Source organism: Gymnoscopelus braueri, assembly GCF_963280865.1.
Source record: "Gymnoscopelus braueri genome assembly, chromosome: 9".
Lineage (NCBI taxonomy): Eukaryota > Metazoa > Chordata > Actinopteri > Myctophiformes > Myctophidae > Gymnoscopelus > Gymnoscopelus braueri.
Window position 1 is genome coordinate 52,613,241 of NC_137610.1, and position 20,553 is coordinate 52,633,793.

The 20,553-nt window shown below is 38.3% G+C and overlaps 2 protein-coding genes across 4 annotated transcripts in view; both read left to right on the plus strand.

Annotated features, from left to right (window-relative positions):
- pgghg (protein-glucosylgalactosylhydroxylysine glucosidase) overlaps positions 1-20,553 on the plus strand; it is a 220,310-nt gene that overhangs the window by 141,125 nt on the left and 58,632 nt on the right. The gene's annotated exons all lie outside the window — the stretch shown is intronic.
- The window catches only part of LOC308091364 (tumor protein p53-inducible protein 11-like), a 186,300-nt gene continuing 181,275 nt past the window's right edge, over positions 15,529-20,553 (plus strand). For both annotated transcript variants that reach the window (XR_013933707.1, XM_080436927.1), the window contains exon 1: positions 15,529-15,677. The gene's annotated coding sequence lies outside the window, so the exon portion shown is untranslated. The remainder of the gene's footprint in view (positions 15,678-20,553) is intronic.

Sequence of the window (20,553 nt, forward strand, 5' to 3'; positions counted from 1 at the left end):
CAGCAGCACCGGTTAAAAAAAAATGAAAAAAGACGCACCGACATTCCATAGGCTAAATCAATGCATTTTGTGATCGCATTGCACAGAGGCTGCTCTACACACTCACACAGACACAAGCACGCAGAGATTTAGCTATATATTAGATATATTAGATGTCATTAATTTATTTACCGCAATATTTCACCCGCGGTTTATCCGATATTAATTCATAATTATATTTGATTGACCCAAATCCACCCAAACTGCGGTTAACTGCGGCAACCGCGGCTAAAACCGCGATCCGCGGATCTCTAGTACCTGTGCATCTAAGTGACAATAAAAGTGAATCTGAATCTGATACTGATGACCCCATATTTGGGGTCCTGACTCCTGGCTCACGGACTACTTAGCTGAGAGAGTGATAAAGCAGGAACCCCCATTATATTATTGTAAAAAACTGTTTTTTTACTTTCAGAGAAAGCCTTCCATGCAACTTCACGCTTTCTCACACACACACACACACACACACACACACACACACACACACACACACACACTCACACTCACACTCACACTCACACACAGAGCTTACTGCTACACTGTGCTTGGTGTCCACAGTCACTCCAGTGTCTCCAGAGAGGAAGTGCAGCTCCAGGCTTCCTGTGGTCGTTGCGGGTCTGCTAGGTCTCCTCCTATTGGCTGGAATCACGGTTGGAGTTTACAGTAAGTATTCACCCATCAATTCAATTCAATTCAAAGGGCTTTATTGGCATGAGAAAACATACGTTTACATTGCCAAAGCAGAAAGCACAATACAACAATACAGCAATACAATCAAAACAAAAAATATGTACATTTGAAAGTCAGAATCTTCAATAGATCAATTTCTATGTACCAAGGTCACTAGGTGCAGGTATAGTGCAGGAATATACACAATGATTAGTCTTTAGGGTGGTTGTGTTCCGTTTGATATCCCTCTCCTATCACAGCAACTCACGAATCTTGCTGCTGTGTTTGCACATTGTTGTACTTCGCCCAGCAGATATGGGATTTTTTTGTCATTGGTCATGTTTTCAAAATCTCTGTGTGTGGTTGTAATCTGTGGGAAGTATGTGTCTCTGATGTCTTGGTACAATGGACAGACGGTTAGGAAGTGTAGCTCGGTTTCCACTTCATTTTGTGTCCAGTGGGTGCATAGTCTGTCTTCTCTCGGGATACAGGTCTGCCTGTGATGACCTTTCTCGATCGCAAGACTGTGCTCACTGAGTCTGTACCTAGTTAAGATTTTTCTTTGTTTTGGGTCGGTCACGGTGCTCAGGTATTCTGCCACTGCGTAGTCTCTGTTTAGGGCCAGATAGCATTCGTATGATATATGTACAGTAGGTAGTCTAGATATCTTAACACATATTCATTTTCTGTTTCTGAAAACAACAAAACAATGGAGCTTGTTGCACAAAATTAATTAACTAATTTCAAGACCAGGTGATATTAACTAACTTCTGTACCAACGTTCCTTACCGAAACAAAAGTAAAGTGGAACTGAGCCTGTGAGCCAATTAGATCTAAGCAGAAAATAGGACTAGACCAAAGTGGGAGGGGCCGCTGCACTGGTATTTCCCCCTCACATTGTTGAAGTAGATTGATCCATTCCATTCACAGGCAGGCAGGCAGCGGTGTGCTGTCTGATTTATGCTGTCATACGACGGTGTCACGCCGTGAACATGGCAGACATACAAGCCCACAATGCGTTGCGGATAAGACACTTTGAGGGCTTGTAGATCTGTTATGTTGGCTGTGCAACACCGCCGTACGACAAACCTTGGTGCTGTCCTGGACCTGGACAGTCAGCTCTCATTCAAGGCACACATTGCAGCAGCCACTCGACCTCTTGAAACAAACACTGATTGGAGTCAGACCTGTATGTTTTTACAACATAAATCCATATTATGTTAGTTGAGAGAAAAACAATTAAGAGAATCAGAATCAGAATCAGAGAATGTGATATTTCTCTGCAGTGTTTGTGAAGGTGAGCGCCAGTCAGACCAAGATGGAGGAAGGTAATTTAAACTTTATTTATTATATTCAAAATAGATGATTTTCAGTGATTCCCCCCCCCCCCCTGAAACATAATCATCAGGTATTATGGTTATACTAGGAGGAAGATTTTTTCAAAAAAGTGTACAGACATTGAACACATTGACTGCCAGAGTTTTTCTAGAGCAGTCTGTAGCCTCTGCCAGGGTTTTTAACCGATTGCGTTACCTTTTCAAGTAGTCACAGAATATTTTTTTCCAGTATGATTGATCCCCTGATGGTTGCTAATCACTGAGTCACTTCAGGTGTGGTTTCACAAATATCAACGAGGTCATTGTGACCTCGTTGACATGTGTTGTTTGATGTTTGAAAATAGCTTGTTTCACTGTGTTTCAAACAAAAAACTATGTGAATTTTTTGTCCGTTTATTTTTTAACATTGAAATGAATGGAGCAGCACATTTTTGAAAATTGTTATCTCCTAATTCGTTGTGAATAATAAAACATTTAAAAAAAAACAAAAATTTGATTTTCTTTTTTTTTTTAATAAAAAGTTTATAAACATCTTTGGCAGGCAACAGCTAAACTCTCAAAGACGTTTATAAACGTTTTTGGCAGTTAAAATTATGTTTCTATGTGGATACGCCTCCAGTTCAGTTAAGTATACCTGGTTCTCACCTTAGCACCTCCTCCACCACCTTAGCACCACCCACCTGTCCTAGTCCCTCCTCCTCCTCATGACCACACCTGTTGTGTTATGATAATGAGGGGGAGGGTACAATTTTACACCAAAGGGCTGTTTTTCTATTGGCACGTTTGACCCTCAAGGTTTCAGCCTCCAGATAGAAACTCAAAATAGTCAGAGAAGACATAAAAACACCATAAAAACACCACCAGGGGGCTTTATGAAGTTCAATCAACCTCATAGACCCATGAAAAACCGAAAAAGTGCAACACCATGGCACCACCTCTTTAATTGTAAACTGCATGAGTATTTATGATTGATTTAATGCTAATGCTGGGATGATTTCAGCCCTCCTTGCTCAGCTGTCCACCCTAGAAATGAGGCTCAACACCAGTGAGATGAGGCTCAACACCAGTGAGAGTCAACTGGAGGAGGTCAAGAGACACAATGCAGGTATTATAACTTCATGTTAAGTAATTAAATGTTCTAACTTTATCCTTCAATTAACTGCTTCTCCTTTGAAGAGAGGAAAATTATAATTGCTGAGGTATTACTTCCCATTGTAGATTATGCTGATATTGTCTATCAGAACACCACAGATACTCTTCTCAAGCCTCTTAATGTATTGTTTTATTCCCCATGTAGATTTGTACTGAGTTGTCCATACAGAACAAATCATTGTTCTTTGTATAGTTGGCTGCAGCCTTACGGCAAGAAAGCAACTTCACTGATATCTATTCCTTTTACAATGTGTTCTGTCCTTCTTGTCTTCTGAACTGCCTTCCTGTCCAAGACCTTCAGACCAACATGGAGGCCTTGAAGACAGACATCAAAGGTAATTAGAACAGAAGGATGTTCAGTGGATGCAGGTATAGAGGACAGAGTTGAACATTTTCATATTTTACTTTAGTGTTAATTTATGTTAATTACTTCATTTGAGTTCGGAGAATAGTTTTGATGTTGATCAATATAATCCACATGGGAAAGCTTACCTACTCAAATGAAACTGCAGGAGTAATTGATTTAATTTTAATTGATTGATTAAAATCTTTATTAACAGAAGTTGAAAGGATGACACAATAAGCACTAAGGGCTTGTTTCCATTATGGTCCTGGGTATTCAATTCATCAAGACATTTAAAGACATACAATAATATACTATGTACAAGTCATAATAAAATAAACATTCTTGTTGTTAAACTACGAATATGTACAAAAGTATGTAAAGAGTAAAACAGTTGAGTATGGGGGGGGGGGTCAGACTGACAGAACCCTAGCATCCCAATTCTCTGGCAAACAAATAGCAGATCTACAAGCAATGACACACCATGCCGCAATGTGATGTGTTGTGAGCTTGTAGATCTGCTATTTTTGGCAGAGATTTGGTGTAGAGAGAAATAGTAGCAAATCTAGTATACAGCCCGGGGGGATCCCGGTCAACTAAGTATAAGGTTTAAGTGGTTAACCAATTAATCAATAAACTTATTAATGATGAATAATGTGTAAATGATCACAATATGTAACATTTAGCTGGTCTGGACCAAGTAGTGACTTTAACGTCTTACAATATTAAAATCACTTATTAGTCTGACCAATGAGGTGAATGAAACCACCTGACCTTTTATTGAAAGTTAAATCCATGTTTTTACAAGTAGATTAAAGTATTACAATGATCTTTATACTGGTTCTCCTATATCATGACAGTTGATATATAACAACTACTTCTGAGAAAGAAAGAGATCAGATCCCTCTTCCAGCTTCCTGTTTTATTTAAAAATAAGATTATATTTAATCTAATGTTCTAGCCTCCTGTATCTCAGAATGTCTGTCCTACTCTTACTGAACTTAATCAACTAAGATCCTACTGTAGAATGTAGACATTGTCTTAATAGAATAATACATTATTTTATAATATTATAAACAATGTGATAATGTTCCTGTGTTGACAGACAAACCTTTTCTGTTGGTTTGAGTGATTCTGGAACAGTTTGACCGTTTAGTTCTGAAACCACTCTGGTCTTATTATTCATTATTATTATTATTATTATTACATTATATTATTCATTATTATTTAAAAAAAAACATTTTAAATTGTGAAAATAGCAGATCTACAAAGAGCTTGTATATCTGATATTTTCACTATTTCTTTTGACACTCTTGTATGATGAAGTAATGCATTAAGTCTAAATATGGAGATGCAAGGTTTTCTGCCCGACAACAACGGTATGTCGCTGTATGTCCAAAATCATTCCTTTTTAATTATAATTTTAAAAACATTTCAAGATAGTGAAAATAGCAGATCTACAAACTCATTGTGACGTGTTGTGAGCTTGTAGATCTGCTATTTTCACCATCTTTGCAACACTCTTGTATGAAGTAGGGCGTTAATTTACGGAAAAAATATGGAGATATGAGGTTTCTGCCCGACAACAACTTTATAATCATATACATAATTAGATAATTAATAGTATAAAATATGCTTTTATAACAATATAAATAATGTGATAATGCTCCTGTGTTGACAGACCAACCAAAGGTGGCCTTCTCTGCTGCGTTCGATGATGATGATGATGATGATGATGCATCTTATGATGGATATTTTGGACCATTTAGTTCTGAAACCACTCTGGGTTATAAGAAGGTCTTCACTAACATCGGCAACGCCTACAATCCATCTACAGGTAGGTGGTGATTATGTTAATTATCTTAATGAGCTTTACATAAGTGTATAAGTTCATTATGTTAATGAGCTCTACATTAAGTGAATAAGTAAATTATGTTCATTAGCTTTAAATTAAGTGATGACAGTAATTATGTCAATGAGTTTTACATAAGTGAATAAGTTCATTATGTTAATGAGCTCTACATTAAGTGAATCAGTTCATTATGTTAATGAGCTTAACACAGTCAATTATCTCTCACCAACTAATGACACAACTTACATCTGTGTGAAAACATCAGTAACAGCATGTGAAGGGTTAACTCTGCTGCGTCATTACAGGCTAAAATGTTCAAACACTCTTCTAGAATATATGTGAGCTTGTAGATCGACTATTTTAGAAAAGTTTTTGAAAATCTTTCCTTTGGAAAAAATAGAGTTTAAGTATTTAACAGTGTTTAAAAAGCATCAACATGACCTGTGTGTGTGTGTGTGTGTGTGTTTTCTAGGTTATTTTCGATCTCCAGTGAAAGGATTTTATTACTTCAGATTCACTGCAGCTACCAAGGGATCATCAGAGTCTATGCGGATCATCATGTATAAAAATAATCAGCCACTCATTTATAACGGTGGATACAATAATCATGCAGAGTTTGAATACATATCTAATGGATTGATAGTAGAGATGGAGCAGGGAGACACAGTAGACATGAGGTTACCTGGTGGCTACAGGCTCTATGATGAATACTCACAGAATCACAACACATTCAGTGGTTTTCTGCTCTATTCTATGTAACACTGCTACCGACACGGCTGGAAACTCACTGAGTACATTTACTCAAATACACTACTTAAGTACAATTTAGAGATACTTTTATTTTAATCATCATCATCATTTTAACCACTGTTTACTTACGATTCAGAAATAGCTGATCTACAAGCTCACAGTGATGTGTTGTGAGCTTGTAGATCTGCTATTTACAAATAAACAACTTGAATAAGGTGGAATCATTTAGAAAATATAAAATCACAAATCTTCTCTTATGGGGGTCTCTGGCTCTAAATCTATTCAGACGGGGGTCTGCACCCAAATACATATTAATGTGACAATCCATTACATCTCAGAGGCAAATATTATACTTTTTACTCCATTACAATTATCCAACTGCTTTAGTTATTAGTTACTTTGTAGATTTACAGTATTAATACAAAACATACATTAACCATTTAAGCACAATTGTATATTTTGTTTCTTCCAAAATAGCAGATCTACAAGCTCAAAATGTGTTGCAATGCATCGTGTTATGATCTTGTAGATCTGCTATTTTCGAAAGATTTTGACAAAAAGTTAAATATTTTTTACTATTTTGAAAAACATTTTCAAATAGTTGAAATAGCAAATCTACAAGCTCACAATGTGTCGATGTAGATTGGCTATTTGAACTACTTGAAAATGTTTTTCAAAATAGTAAAAAATGGCAAAGAAGTTTAGGGATAATGGGTAAGACGGCGCCCAGAATAGTGCCCTCAATGTCTAAATTGTAACTTGTACTTGTATATGGTATTTGTACTTTTAGAGCTTCCATAATATTCATGTTGTCAATAAAGACACATTCTAAAGCACTGTTGTTTCTATTGTATGTTATTTTTATATTATTATTATTATTATTATTATTATCATTATTGTTGTTGTTGTTGATTATGTTATTATTATAATATTTTAAACTCTTTTTAAACACAATTTAATTAATTTGTTCCATTTTATTGCGTGAATATATTTATTTATTTGTTTATTGATGTATTCATGCATGCATTAATTTATTCATTAAAAAATCTAAATAATACTGTTTTAAATTTAAATCACAATCCCAGAGTCAAAAGAACATTTGCAATGCAGGAGATGTGTTGTCCCATGGACTTGACCTTTATAGGGGGTCCTCAGAGTTACTACAGGGGTCCGCCAAACCGTTGTGTGATAGGAACTTTCATTTTTATTTTGTAATAACCAATAACCACTTGAACCCTGGCATCCCTATTCTGGGGGGAACATTCACTGAAAAAAGCTGATCTGTGGGCTTGTAGATCAGCTACTTTCGGCGAAGAGGTTTGGTGCAGAGGGGGAAAAAAGAGCGGGCCGGGAGCAGAGCCAAAGGTCAAGTTCACTATGAAGATTGAAGTGGTTAAATGTCTGAAAATACACATTAACATGAATCCAACAATTTAATAGAAAGGATAACATGTAAATAAACAAACATGAATGTACACACTGCTATCTACATTACATGACATTAAAGTCATTTAGCAGACGCTTTTATCCAAAACGACTTATAATAAGTGCATTCAACATAGGTAGGGAACAAAACTACTAATCACCAGAAGTCTTAAGTGCATTTTCTGCAAAAACAAGCAACCAAGAGTATACCTAGTGCTAAGGTAAAAGTGCAATATATCAGCTAACAAACAAGTATTTGTTCTTCCCAGTTATAATTGATTTATTTGCTTTACTGATTTTTAACTTTGCAATTGACTAAATTACATTTCACTACAAAAAAAAAAAGAAAAAGAAAAATCTGTTCCATTCCTCCTTTTTATTCTGCATTTATTTGTTTATTCTCTTTTTTCTTTTCTCTTGGCTTTTATTTTGTGATATCGATTTTCTTGCCAATGTATTACTACTAAAATTCCCTTGCATTTTCGGTCATTTCATAATTGGTTGATACGGGTATCTGTTTCATTGGGTATTGAGTACTAGTGTCTGTGATGTCTTGTAGTTTGTTATATGTTTGTTTGAGTATCTTTGTCTTGAAAAATTCAATACAAATATTTGAATAATAATTAAATTGTATTATTATTATTGTTATTATGGTTAATATTGGTATTATTGTATAGGGGTAGGCTAGGCAACCTTACGCACAGGCGCCAACATTGGCACAGAGGAGGGTGATCACACACTGGCTTAAAGGGCAAGACCACTTTGGTAGAGGTTTGGGTTGTGTAGTTACCTTGCCATGATGTAACTCCAAAGGTGGGCAAGAAATAAAAAATAATTTCTCCATTGATTAGAAATTGATAATTCAAAATATGCTCCCCATTGACTTACATTGTATGGTAAAACGGCTCTCAAAGTCACTATTTTAGCACGTAAACTAACGCAAACAAAGTTGATTCAGACAATATACTGTAGAACACCACCAAACCCAGTACTGTTTTTTTTTAAAATAAAAATGTCAACTTCCTTTTGATTTAGCCATTTTTAATAAGTAGAAAACCTGGACTGGATCCGCGGATCCGGATCCAGATCCAGATCTTCAAATAGTAAAATCAACAGGAAGTTGACATTTTTATTAAAAAAACAAACAGTAACAAACAGGTGATGCTCTATATTGTCTGAATCAGCTTTGTTTGTGTTCATTTATGTGCTAAAAGAGTGACTTTGAGAGCTGTTTTACCATAGAATGTAAGTCAATGAGGAGCATATTTTTGAATTATCAATTTCTAATCAATGGAGCAATTATCTTTGATTTCTTGCCCACCTCTGGAGTTACATCATGGCAAGGTAACTACACAACCCAAACCTCTACCAAAGTGGTCTTACCCTTTAAGTGTGAAAGAGAGGATTTTTGAAGAAAACTGATTTAGTCAACTAAAGTAAAGTCCCCTCACATCTGTATGCAAATCATTCTCCATTCATTAACTCCTAACTCTGACTGGGGAGGCAGTCTGGGAGATTACTGGGTTATTGCTGAGTTTAATGATCATTACAATGAAGGAAAAAAAAACATATTTCAGATGAAGAACAAATAATAAAAGTTGTTATGTTTATGGACAATCAAAAATCTGTAGATTTTATTTTGACGTGGTGTCATAATTTAACTTAAAGGGCGACTTCACCCATTTTCAACCTATTTTCATATTATTGGTCCTCACTAAAGCTCATTATAATATGGTACCATTTTTGTCTACTTGGTCTGTGTCTCAGAGGAGGGCTGTGGACAGTTCAGAAACCCTCCTGCCAGTAATCCAAGCTGATAGAAACCACAGGCTTTCTATTTCTGGAAATGTTGCATGCTATAATGGAATTAATTGTTCTTGCATTAATACCATTTTATAATGAGCATTATTAGTGAGGACCAATTATATGAAGATAGGTTGAAAATGGGTGAAGTGAGGGGCACGGTGGCGCTGTCGCCTCACAGCTAGAAGGCCCTGGGTTCAATTCCCGCCCACAGGGGACGCTGTGGGCGCTGGGGGCACGTTCTCTCCTAAGCGTCATCAGCGCCCATACCCTAGGTGGGGTTGGCGAAAGGGCCTTTCTGTGTGGAGTTTGCATGTTCTCCCCGTGTCTCCTAGGGTAGGTACCCTCACAAAAACATGCAGTAATCCTGGTCTCTATACTGCCTCCCCCTGGTCAGCCGGGGCGCCTGATGGAGGGGAAAGGAACTGGTTGGAATAACATGTTCCTTCCACGCGCTACGTCCAACCGGGGAAACTCCCCCCTTGATAAGAAGCGGCTTGCTAGCTCTCATGCATTGAAGGAGGCATGAGCTCGGCTCTAGGCTCTCCCTAGGCTGGCAGAGGGAGTGATGCGCCCAGGATTACTTAGACACTTAGTCGTGGGATAAAAATGTAGGGGAAAAAAGAAAATGGGTGAAGTGGTCCTGTAATGTTGATACGGCGCACTGACTATCAAGAAAATTAAAACATGGCACTTCATGTCAAAAAGGTTGCAGACCCCTGTTAAGTTATTTATATAATGTCATCACTGGCTCCAGTGTTGTATGTATAATAATAATTAATTATAATGAATAATACAAATATAATGAATTCTATTGGCCTAATGTTGGCAGTGCGCCAGTGATGTCTGCTCCTCCTGGTGTTTTCACAGGAAGATGCTTGTCACATGACTTCCTGTGGAGCGTTCCTCTGCCCACTGTGTGTGTGTGTGTGTGTGTGTGTGTGTGTGTGTGTGTGTGTGTGTGTGTGTGTGTGTGTGTGTGTGTGTGTGTGTGTGTGTGTGTGGAAGGAATCTGTTAGAGAGAAACAGGATGTTTAATAAAGCACACAGTGGGCACACACACACACACACACACACACACACACACACACACACACACACACACACACACACACACACACACACACACACACACACACACACACACACACACACACACACACACACACAGAGGCACCTATGCAGCAGAGACCTTGTATTCCCCCCCCATACATTAATCCATGTATTTCATACTCAGTCATATGACATTGTCACACAAAAGTCTACAAGCTGAAGTTTAAGACAGACAGACAGACAGACAGACAGACAGAGATTTCTGCTTGCATAATACGAATATCGTATAAATAATAAGAGGGGAGTGGGGGGGGGGGGGGGGGGGGGTGTCCATTGGAGGCAGGTGCTCAAGAGCAGTGGTTCTTAAAGTGGGGTCCGGTGAGCTTGTAGATCGGCTATTTTTTTTAATATTTTTTAAGAATCTTGGGAATTTTCTTTAAATCTTAAATCATTTGGAATTTCTCTTCTGGGGGTCCCTGGCACAAAATATGTTCAGACGGGGGTCCATGGCCAAATACATATTAATTAATCAATAATTAATTAATTTGGCGGTCTTAAGATGATTGAAATGTTTGAGAAGCGCGCCCTTCTTTTTAAGCTGTCATCCACTTTTTAAAGTGTCATCTTCTTTGAAAGAGGTCAAACTGTTGCAGAATAGCACGGTCACTTGTTTAACTTTTTGTATGCTGTGTACCAGTGGCGGCTCGTCTGTATGTGAAAATCACAACATTTATATCCTACCATGTAACTCTAAAAGCTGTGACTGGCCATTGTATGGTGTTACACCGTGCTTCAAATCTACCGGATGTCACAATCCAATAAGCCCCGCCCCTTTCAAAGCAAAGCATATTTTCTTTTGTTAAAGGAGGAGTTCACCCAAAAAATTACTTATTTTCACACCCTATGAAGCCTTGAATCCATGGATTCTTTTTGTTTTTGTCGCATTCCTAAGCTAATAATTTGATTCCCGTCTCCTACCGGCTAATGTATCCGGTAGGAGACACAAAGTAGATTATTTGTGTCTCCTACCGGAAATACACACGGTCATCAAATTATTGTCTTAGGAATGCCACAAAAACAAAAATAAATCCATGAAATCAAGGCTTCATGGGGTGTGTAATTGATAGAAAATAAGATTTTTTTTGGGTGAACTCCTCCTTTAAATCCCAACCATAGCACACCATGTGTGCGTACCCACAGTTTGATAAGCCTGTTTTATGATTGGTTCTCGCTGATAAATAGGCCCCAGCCTGGAGCTCTATTCTGATAGTAATCATTGCTATAGAGTGTTTGTTCAGTAACAGGGGTCTCTCCAGCTCTCTATTAAACAGTAAATAGCTACATTTTCAGGTTGGGATACCAATATTATCCATTTGGAGATTAAAAACATGTTAGTAGTCTGCACGTAGGTAAATCACATTAGAAAATGCAATATGATAATGTCAAGTTAACTAGCTGAGTATATATATATATATATATATATATATATATATATATATATATATATATATATATATATATATATATATATATATATATATATATATATATATACCCACAAAATGTGTCCCTCCCTGAAATGATTGCCAGGAGCCACCACTGCTTAGTTAAGTTTCATAGTTTTATAGTTTTATAGTTTTATAGTTTTATAGTTTTATAGTTTTATATAGTTTTATAGTTTTATAGTTTTATAGTTTTATATAGTTTTATAGTTTTATAGTTTTGTAGTTTTATAGTTTTATATAGTTTTATATAGTTTTATAGTTTTATAGTTTTGTAGTTTTATAGTTTTATAGTTTTATAGTTTTATAGTTTTATATAGTTTTATAGTTTTATAGTTTTATAGTTTTGTAGTTTTATAGTTTTATAGTTTTATAGTTTTTTATAGTTTTATAGTTTGGGACCAAGACCCCCAGAACTACGGTAGAACAGTGAAAGCGGCCAAGCCTGGTGGTCAAATCTGAGAATGCAGTTAAATGCTACTGCGCGTGCGTCTTCCGTTTTGTGCGCATGCTCACTACGCGTCACGACCAATGGATCCATTCCATTGGTTCATATTGGTTCCATTTCTTACTTCCGGGTGCTTCAAAACGCCACTGAGCACTTTAATAGAAATGAATAGCTGGGGGCGGGGCAATCCGCCCTCTAGATATATTATAACTCTATGGATCGAACAGCTCAAAGTAGATCTACAAGCTCAAAGTAGATCTACCAGCTCAAATAGATCTACCAGCTCAAAGTAGATCTACAAGCTCAAAGTAAATCTACAAGCTCAAATAGATATATTACAGCTCAAATAGATCTACAAGATCAAATAGATCTACCAGCTCAAAGTAGATCTACAAGCTCAAATAGATCTACAAGATCAAATAGATCAACCAGCTCAAATTAGCTCTGCAGCTAAACTATATCTACCAGCTCAAAGAGATCTACGAGCCCTAAGAAGATCTAACAGCTCAAATAGATCTACAAGTTCAAAGTAGATCTACCAGCTCAAATAGATCCACAAGCTCAAATAGATCTGCAAGCTCAAAGTAGATCTGCAAGCTCAAATAGATCTACCAGATCAAATTAGATCTGCCAGCTCGAATAGATCTACAAGCCATAAGTAGATCTACAAGCTCATATACGTAGATCTACCAGCTGAAATAGATCTATCAATTCAAAGTAGATCTACCAGCTCAAATAGACCAGCTGAAATACATCTACAAGCTCAAATAGATCTACCAGCTCTAATAGATCTGCCAGCTCAAAGTCTACCACAGGCATGCAATGCTCATTTGGTATGTTCTTGCACTCTATTTCAGTGACGTGACGCGCACGTCGCTTAACACCTACACTGCAAGTCACACAATGGACAGTTGATATGCATCTAGGCTTATTCCTATGTTAATTCGCTAGGTGTGAGTTCGGGAGCCTTTGAAAACTTTGTTGAGGTGCGAATTTAAAGTAGTTTTAAAGGTATCATGACATTCATGTTTACACCACATTCAGAGTCTTTGTCCTGGTCCTTCAAACGTGTACAAAAAGTTTTAACTGAAAATTCCACTCCAGTGATTCACTGTAGGTGTTTTTGTCTCACATTTCTAAAGCCTTTTCAACTGCAATGAAAAAAGAAATCTTTGCCTGCGGGTGTCGCTGGTGAGGGATTTTGCCTGTCAATCATCGCCTCTGCTCCGCCCCCCCCAAAGGAAAGGATAGGGAAGGGGAGGGGCGAGGAGGAGAGTGGGCGGGATTAATCGACTGTGACCTCACTGTCGAAGGGCCAAGCTCAGATTACTTTTCAGCCTAATTATTCAGAAAAACCCAGACCACAGAAAATCCACTGAATGTTCAAAGTTCAGATTTTTTGGGTGTAATTGAGGTCATAAAACCCCAAAAAAAACATTAAAAATGTGAAAATTAATGTCATCGAACCTTTAAATCTCTGCGTGTGCCTGCGTGTGCTCCTGGTCAAATAGGTTCCGGCACGGCGTGCAAGGCCGTCCAGTGAGCATTGCAGCCCTGGTCTACCATGTAACCTATATGTAATCTCATGTATACTGTATATCTGCTGCTCTTATCCGATTTGTGTGTATACATATCGTGATGTTTTTACTACTCTTTGACATGTTTACCGTATATAATGTTTTTACTCTTTGACATGTTTACCGTATAAAATGTTTTTTTTCCCCTGCTCCCCCCCTCCATTTCCTTCATCTCTCCTCTTTACACCTGTAAACCTGCTACGTGACAATAAAGTACTTTCTGATGATGTGTTTGTATTGAATGAGGTGTGTGTCTATGCATGTGTGGCACTGTGTGTGTGTGTGTGTGTGTGTGTGTGTGTGTGTGTGTGTGTGTGTGTGTGTGTGTGTGTGTGTGTGTGGGCGTGTGCTTGTGTGTGTGTGTGTGCGTGTGTGTGCGCGTGTGTGTGTGCGTGCGCCTGTGTGCGGTGGTCTTCTGGATCCTGGGGGAGGATGAATCATTCCTCTAATGGAACCCCCCCCCCCCCATGTCCCTGTACACCAGAGCATTTCTAACACATCATCTCTCACACACTGCCTCAGTATCACTGCGTCTCCTCTGAATATGGTGTACAAATCCGTTTGGTTCCATTTGTTCAGAATCAAATTAATAACTAGATTTCCATTAGATCCGCCTCTATCCTCTGCCCTCTCACGGGATGCTACAAAACCATGGAACAGACGCGTTGTGAGCTTGTAGATCGGCTATTTTCAAATAGCCCAGGTATAAAATAGGGCTAAAGTGGTTAATGTACGTTTTATAATGTAATAATTTATATCTGAAAAGTAACTAAAGTTTTCAAATTATTGTAGTGGAGTAAAAGTACAATATTTGCCTCTGAGATGTAGTGGAGTAGAAGTAAAAGTATTGGAAATTGGAAATACTCAAGTAAAGTACAAATACCTCAACATTTTACTTAAGTACAGTACTTAAGTAAATGTACTTAGTTACTTTACACCACTGACAGTACGGTAAAGAGACAGTCTATTCCACACAGTACGGTAAAGACAGTCTATTCCACACAGTACGGTAAAGACAGTCTATTCTACACAGTACGGTAAAGACAGTCTATTCCACACAGTACGGTAAAGACAGTCTATTCCACACAGTACGGTAAAGACAGTCTATTCTACACAGTACGGTAAAGACAGTCTATTCCACACAGTACGGTAAAGACAGTCTATTCCACACAGTACGGTAAAGAGACAGTCTATTCCACACAGTACGGTAAAGACAGTCTATTCCACACAGTACGGTAAAGACAGTCTATTCTACACAGTACGGTAAAGACAGTCTATTCCACACAGTACGGTAAAGACAGTCTATTCCACACAGTACGGTAAAGACAGTCTATTCTACACAGTACGGTAAAGACAGTCTATTCCACACAGTACGGTAAAGACAGTCTATTCCACACAGTACGGTAAAGAGACAGTCTATTCCACACAGTACGGTAAAGACAGTCTATTCTACACAGTACGGTAAAGAGACAGTCTATTCTACACAGTACGGTAAAGAGACAGTCTATTCCACACAGTACGGTAGACTAGAGGCAGCGCAGTCTATTCCATACAGCTCTCTGTCTGTCGGATTGCTTCTCCACACACACACACACACACACACACACACACACACACACACACACACACTCTCAGCGCACGGCAGCGGCAGCGCGTCCACGTGAGCGTGCGTGTGTCCATTCCACTCTGCTACACACCACGACGCGTCGATTCCTGCTTTTATTCCTGTAAGTCATTCATTGATTTAACCTTCTGTGTTGTATGGCGCGGTTTATTTGCATGTAGCGCGGGGTTTGTGTGTGCGTCTGTGTGTCTGTAAGTGTGTGTGTGTGTGTGTGTGGGTTGTCTTGGATTGATGTTTTGACGCGCTGCAGGTTATTTTGGCGTGTGGTTTGTTGAGTGTCTGTGCGTGTTGAGTTGAGTTGTGTTGAGTTGTGTTGAGTTGAGTTGTGTTGAGTTGTGTTGAGTTGTGATTCACCAACACGCTGTTCAAACTTGTTGAGGTGTTTTCATTCAAGTTGAATGAAAACACCTCAACTGTTTTAAAAAACGGAATAAAGTAAAAAAAAATACCTCAACATTTTACTTAAGTAGGCTACTTGAGTACATGTACTTAGTTACTTTACAACACACTGCCGTAGTAGTTGAATGATTCAACTACTACGGCAGTGTGTTGTAAAGTAACTAAGTACATGTACTCAAGTAGCCTACTTAAGTAAAATGTTGAGGTATTTTTTTTTACTTTATTCCGTTTTTTAAAATGTCAGTACTTTTACTTCTACTCTACATTACATCTCAGATACAAATATTACACTTTTGCTCCACTATAATTATTTGAAAACTTTAGGCTAAGCTGTAGATTTTGATTATGATCAATTGATTGATTGATTGATGTACTTTTATTTAGTAAGACATCACAGTACATGGAAGTACAAAATTCACAATACAAGGTCTACTAAACTGGAAGACTCAGTTAAGCACGCAGCTTGTTTAAGATGAGAACCCCATGCACACAAATCATGATGACATATATGAGACGGACAGATATACACACTACTATACAGAATGTCATACAATCAGCTTTCAGGTTACTGGTATGAAGAGAGAAAAAATATATATACAAAAGAGGAAAATGAAAGAGGGGGGGGGGGGGGTAGGTTAAAGGAGAATACCGGACAAATTAAGTGTTGTCTGTGATGTCTCGTTACTCACCGACCGACGTGAAAAGTGGCGTTCTTTTTTTCCATAGATTCCCGTGTCGTCATTTTTTAAACCCCCTCCGTTGTCAGAATGGGAGCGCGTGGGTTAGGGAGATTCGTCTATTATAACCGAGGCAAAGTTGTTTTTCTCTCTACTGCTAGTCATTGTGGAGTCTCATGATAGTCAAACATGCGTTGAAATTTCCTGCGAGGCCACCGTTAATGGCGAACGAGTTAACACTGGTTGCTTGTTTCCAGAACCTGGCAACACGAGTTGTCTATGGAAAAAAAGAACGCCACTTTTCACGTCGGTCGGTGAGTAACGAGACATCAAAGACAACACTTAATTTGTCCGGTATTCTCCTTTAAGACTTAGACTGGGGCCATTTTCGAATTGCAGCCTCCTGAAGGTGTATCTTTAGGGCAGTTTTGAAAGTGAGTAGGGTTTTACACTCCTTAACTCCTTTTGGTAGGGCATTCCACATTTTTGATGAATAGCATGTGAACGAGTTCATTCCCTTAGTTGAGCCAAAACATATCCGTGTATTAACCACTTCAGCCCCACTTAAACTTTGGCTGTTTGAAAATAGCAGACCTATAAGCACACAACACGTCGCAACGACGTGCTTGTTGTAGGTCTGCTATTTTCAAACGATTGTTTTAATACATGTTTTACATGATATAACTTGTGAAACGGAACATTCTGCATATTGAGTACTTATACTTTTGGTGCTTTAAGTATATTTGATGCCAATACTTAAATTTGTACTTTTACTCAAGTAAGTTTTGATTACCGGACTTTTACTTGTTACAGAGTACTTCTAGATTGCAGTATTGATACTTTTACTTAAAGTAATACATGTGAGTAGTCCTACTTTTTTCCACCACTGGAGATCATGAATCAAAGACAAAGGAGTTTTTCATGTTTTGTTATGTTATGAGTTTCTAGCGGACGTACAACCACGCGGTCTCTCCGACAACTGACTTTATTTATTTTTTCACGCAAATGTCTTAAACATGTTTTTTTTTAATGGATACGACATTTATGTGGTATTCATTCTAATGTGTATGACCCCGCCCAGGCAATAATGCTCTGGATTTCTGGTTTCTTAAAGAAAACCATATAGATCATAATATCTGAATAAACCGTCGAGTCATTATGTATCTATTAAAGTACATTATGTATGCATTGTGTTTTATATTCATATCACAACTCAGAGAACACATGCAGCTTAAGGAAGTGGATATATTGTTGTTTTGTCGGTTGGAAACCTAAAGTATGTCCATAACCATTTGTTTTACATTATCACAAATAAAATTGCAAAAATAGCCGATCTACAAGCTCACATTGCAACTTGTTGTGAGCTTGTAGATCTGCTATTTTCAACTCTTTTTTTTTTTTTGTGCCACACTCTTGAATGCTGAATAGGGCATTAAAAAAACATCAAAAGTTGAAGCATGGACATACAAGCTTTCTATATGACAGCGGTGGTTCTCAACCTTTTCAGGGCCCCAAAATAATCATATTTGATCTGGGGACCCCCGACCCTGATAAGCACTTGGAATGTAGGAGTTGAGGCGTTACATTTAGTTTGACTCGGTTCCACAGATACCTTTTGTGAAAATAGCTGATCTAAGCTCACCATTTTTTATTATTTTTTTACCTCTTTCTTATATTATTTGACAATTTGGCCAATGTTTGACCAGTTTTTATAGTATAGTTTGTTGATTGATTTTCATGGTTTAAATGGTCTTTTCTCTTTCTTTTTGAGTCTTAAAAGTCCTTAAATTGTCACGTCACCACTGGTGGAAAGTAACTAAGTACATTTACTTAAGTACAATTTTGAAGTATTTGTACTTTACATGAGTATTTCCAATTTCCAATACTTTTACTTCTACTCCACTACATCTCAGGGGCAAATATTGTATTTTTACTCCACTACAATTATTTGAAAACTTGAATTACTAGTTACTTTTCAGATATAAATTATTACATTATAAAACATTCATTAACCACTTCAGCCCTATTTTATACGTAGGCTATTTGAAAATAGCCGATCTACAAGCTCACAACGCGTCGCGATGCGACGCGTTGTGAGCTTGTAGGTCTGCTATTTTCAAACATTTTAGTACTTTTGCTGTTGGTACTTTAAGTACATTTTGATACCAATACTTTTGTACTTTTACTCAAGTAAGTTTTGAATTCTGGACTTTCACTTGTAACAGAGTATTTCTATATTGCAGTATTGGTACTTTTACTTAAGTAAAGAATTTGAGTACTTTTTCCACCACTGCACGTCATTGTCATCTGGGGGACCCCCTGGGGGTCCCGACCCACATGTTGGGAACCGCTATATTATGTGAACAGCTTGAGTCTCAACGGGGGAGTTAATTAAAGTAATCCCTACTCCCAACAACCCAACCCAGTGAGTATAAAGCTGAACTTTATTAAACCTTATATATGGAAACACTGCTATTATTAAACCTCTATACAGCAGGGGTCTTCAACGGTTTGCATGCAGCCAAGGACCCCTTAGCTGAGAGAGAGATGAAGCAGGGACCCCCTTAGCTGAGAGAGAGATGAAGCAGGGACCCCCTTAGTTGAGAGAGAGAGATGAAGCAGGGACCCCCTTAGCTGAGAGAGAGATGAAGCAGGGACCCCCTTAGTTGAGAGAGAGAGATGAAGCAGGGACCCCCTTAGCTGAGAGAGAGATGAAGCAGGGACCCCCTTAGCTGAGAGAGAGATGAAGCAGGGACCCCCTTAGTTGAGAGAGAGATGAAGCAGGGACCCCTTAGCTGAGAGAGAGAGATGAAGCAGGGACCACTTAGCTGAGAGAGAGATGAAGCAGGGACCCCCTTAAGCTGAGAGAGAGATGAAGCAGGGACCCCCTTAGTTGAGAGAGAGATGAAGCAGGGACCCCTTAGCTGAGAGAGAGATGAAGCAGGTGACCCCTTAGCTGAGAGAGAGATGAAGCAGGGACCCCTTAGCTCAGAGAGAGATGAAGCAGGGACCCCCTTAGCTGAGAGAGAGATGAAGCAGGGACCCCCTTAGTTGAGAGAGAGAGATGAAGCAGGGACCCCTTAGCTGAGAGAGAGATGAAGCAGGGACCCCTTAGCTGAGAGAGAGATGAAGCAGGGACCCCTTAGCTGAGAGAGAGATGAAGCAGGGACCCCTTAGCTGAGAGAGAGATGAAGCAGGGACCCCCACTACATATTGGATTCATGTTAAATGTGTGTTTTCAGAAACTTGACCTTTGGCTCGGTACTTGGTCTGCTCTTTTTTCCCCCTGTAGCCTACCCAGTGGTGTAAAGTAACTAAGTACATTTACTCAAGTACTGTACTTAAGTACATTTTTTAGGTACATTTACTTTAAGTATTTCCAATTTTCAGTACTTTTACTTCTACTCCACTACATCTCAGAGGGAAATATTGTACTTTTACTCCACTACAATTTTTTGAAAACTTTAGTTACTTTGCAGATATAAATTATTATATTATGAAACATACATTAACCACTTTAGCCCTATTTTATACCTGGGCTATTGAAAATAGTAGATACTTATAAAGATATATAAGATATACTTGTAAAGGATGAGAGAACATATCACTCCAGTTCTAGCTTCACTACACTGGCTCCCGGTTGTTTTAGGATTGATTTTAAAATTCTTGTAATAGTTTATAAAGCTCTAAATGGTCTGGCACCTTCCTACCTCTCTGACTGCCTAGAGATATGTTCCAAACCGGGCCCTCAGGTCTTCAAGTGCTGACCTGCTCGAGGTGCCTACAATGACATATAAAAAATACGGTGAAGCAGCATTCTGCTTTTACGGACCGACAGTGTGGAATAAACTCCCATTACACCTAAGACAGGCAGCCTCTGTCGATAGCTTTAAAGCACAGCTC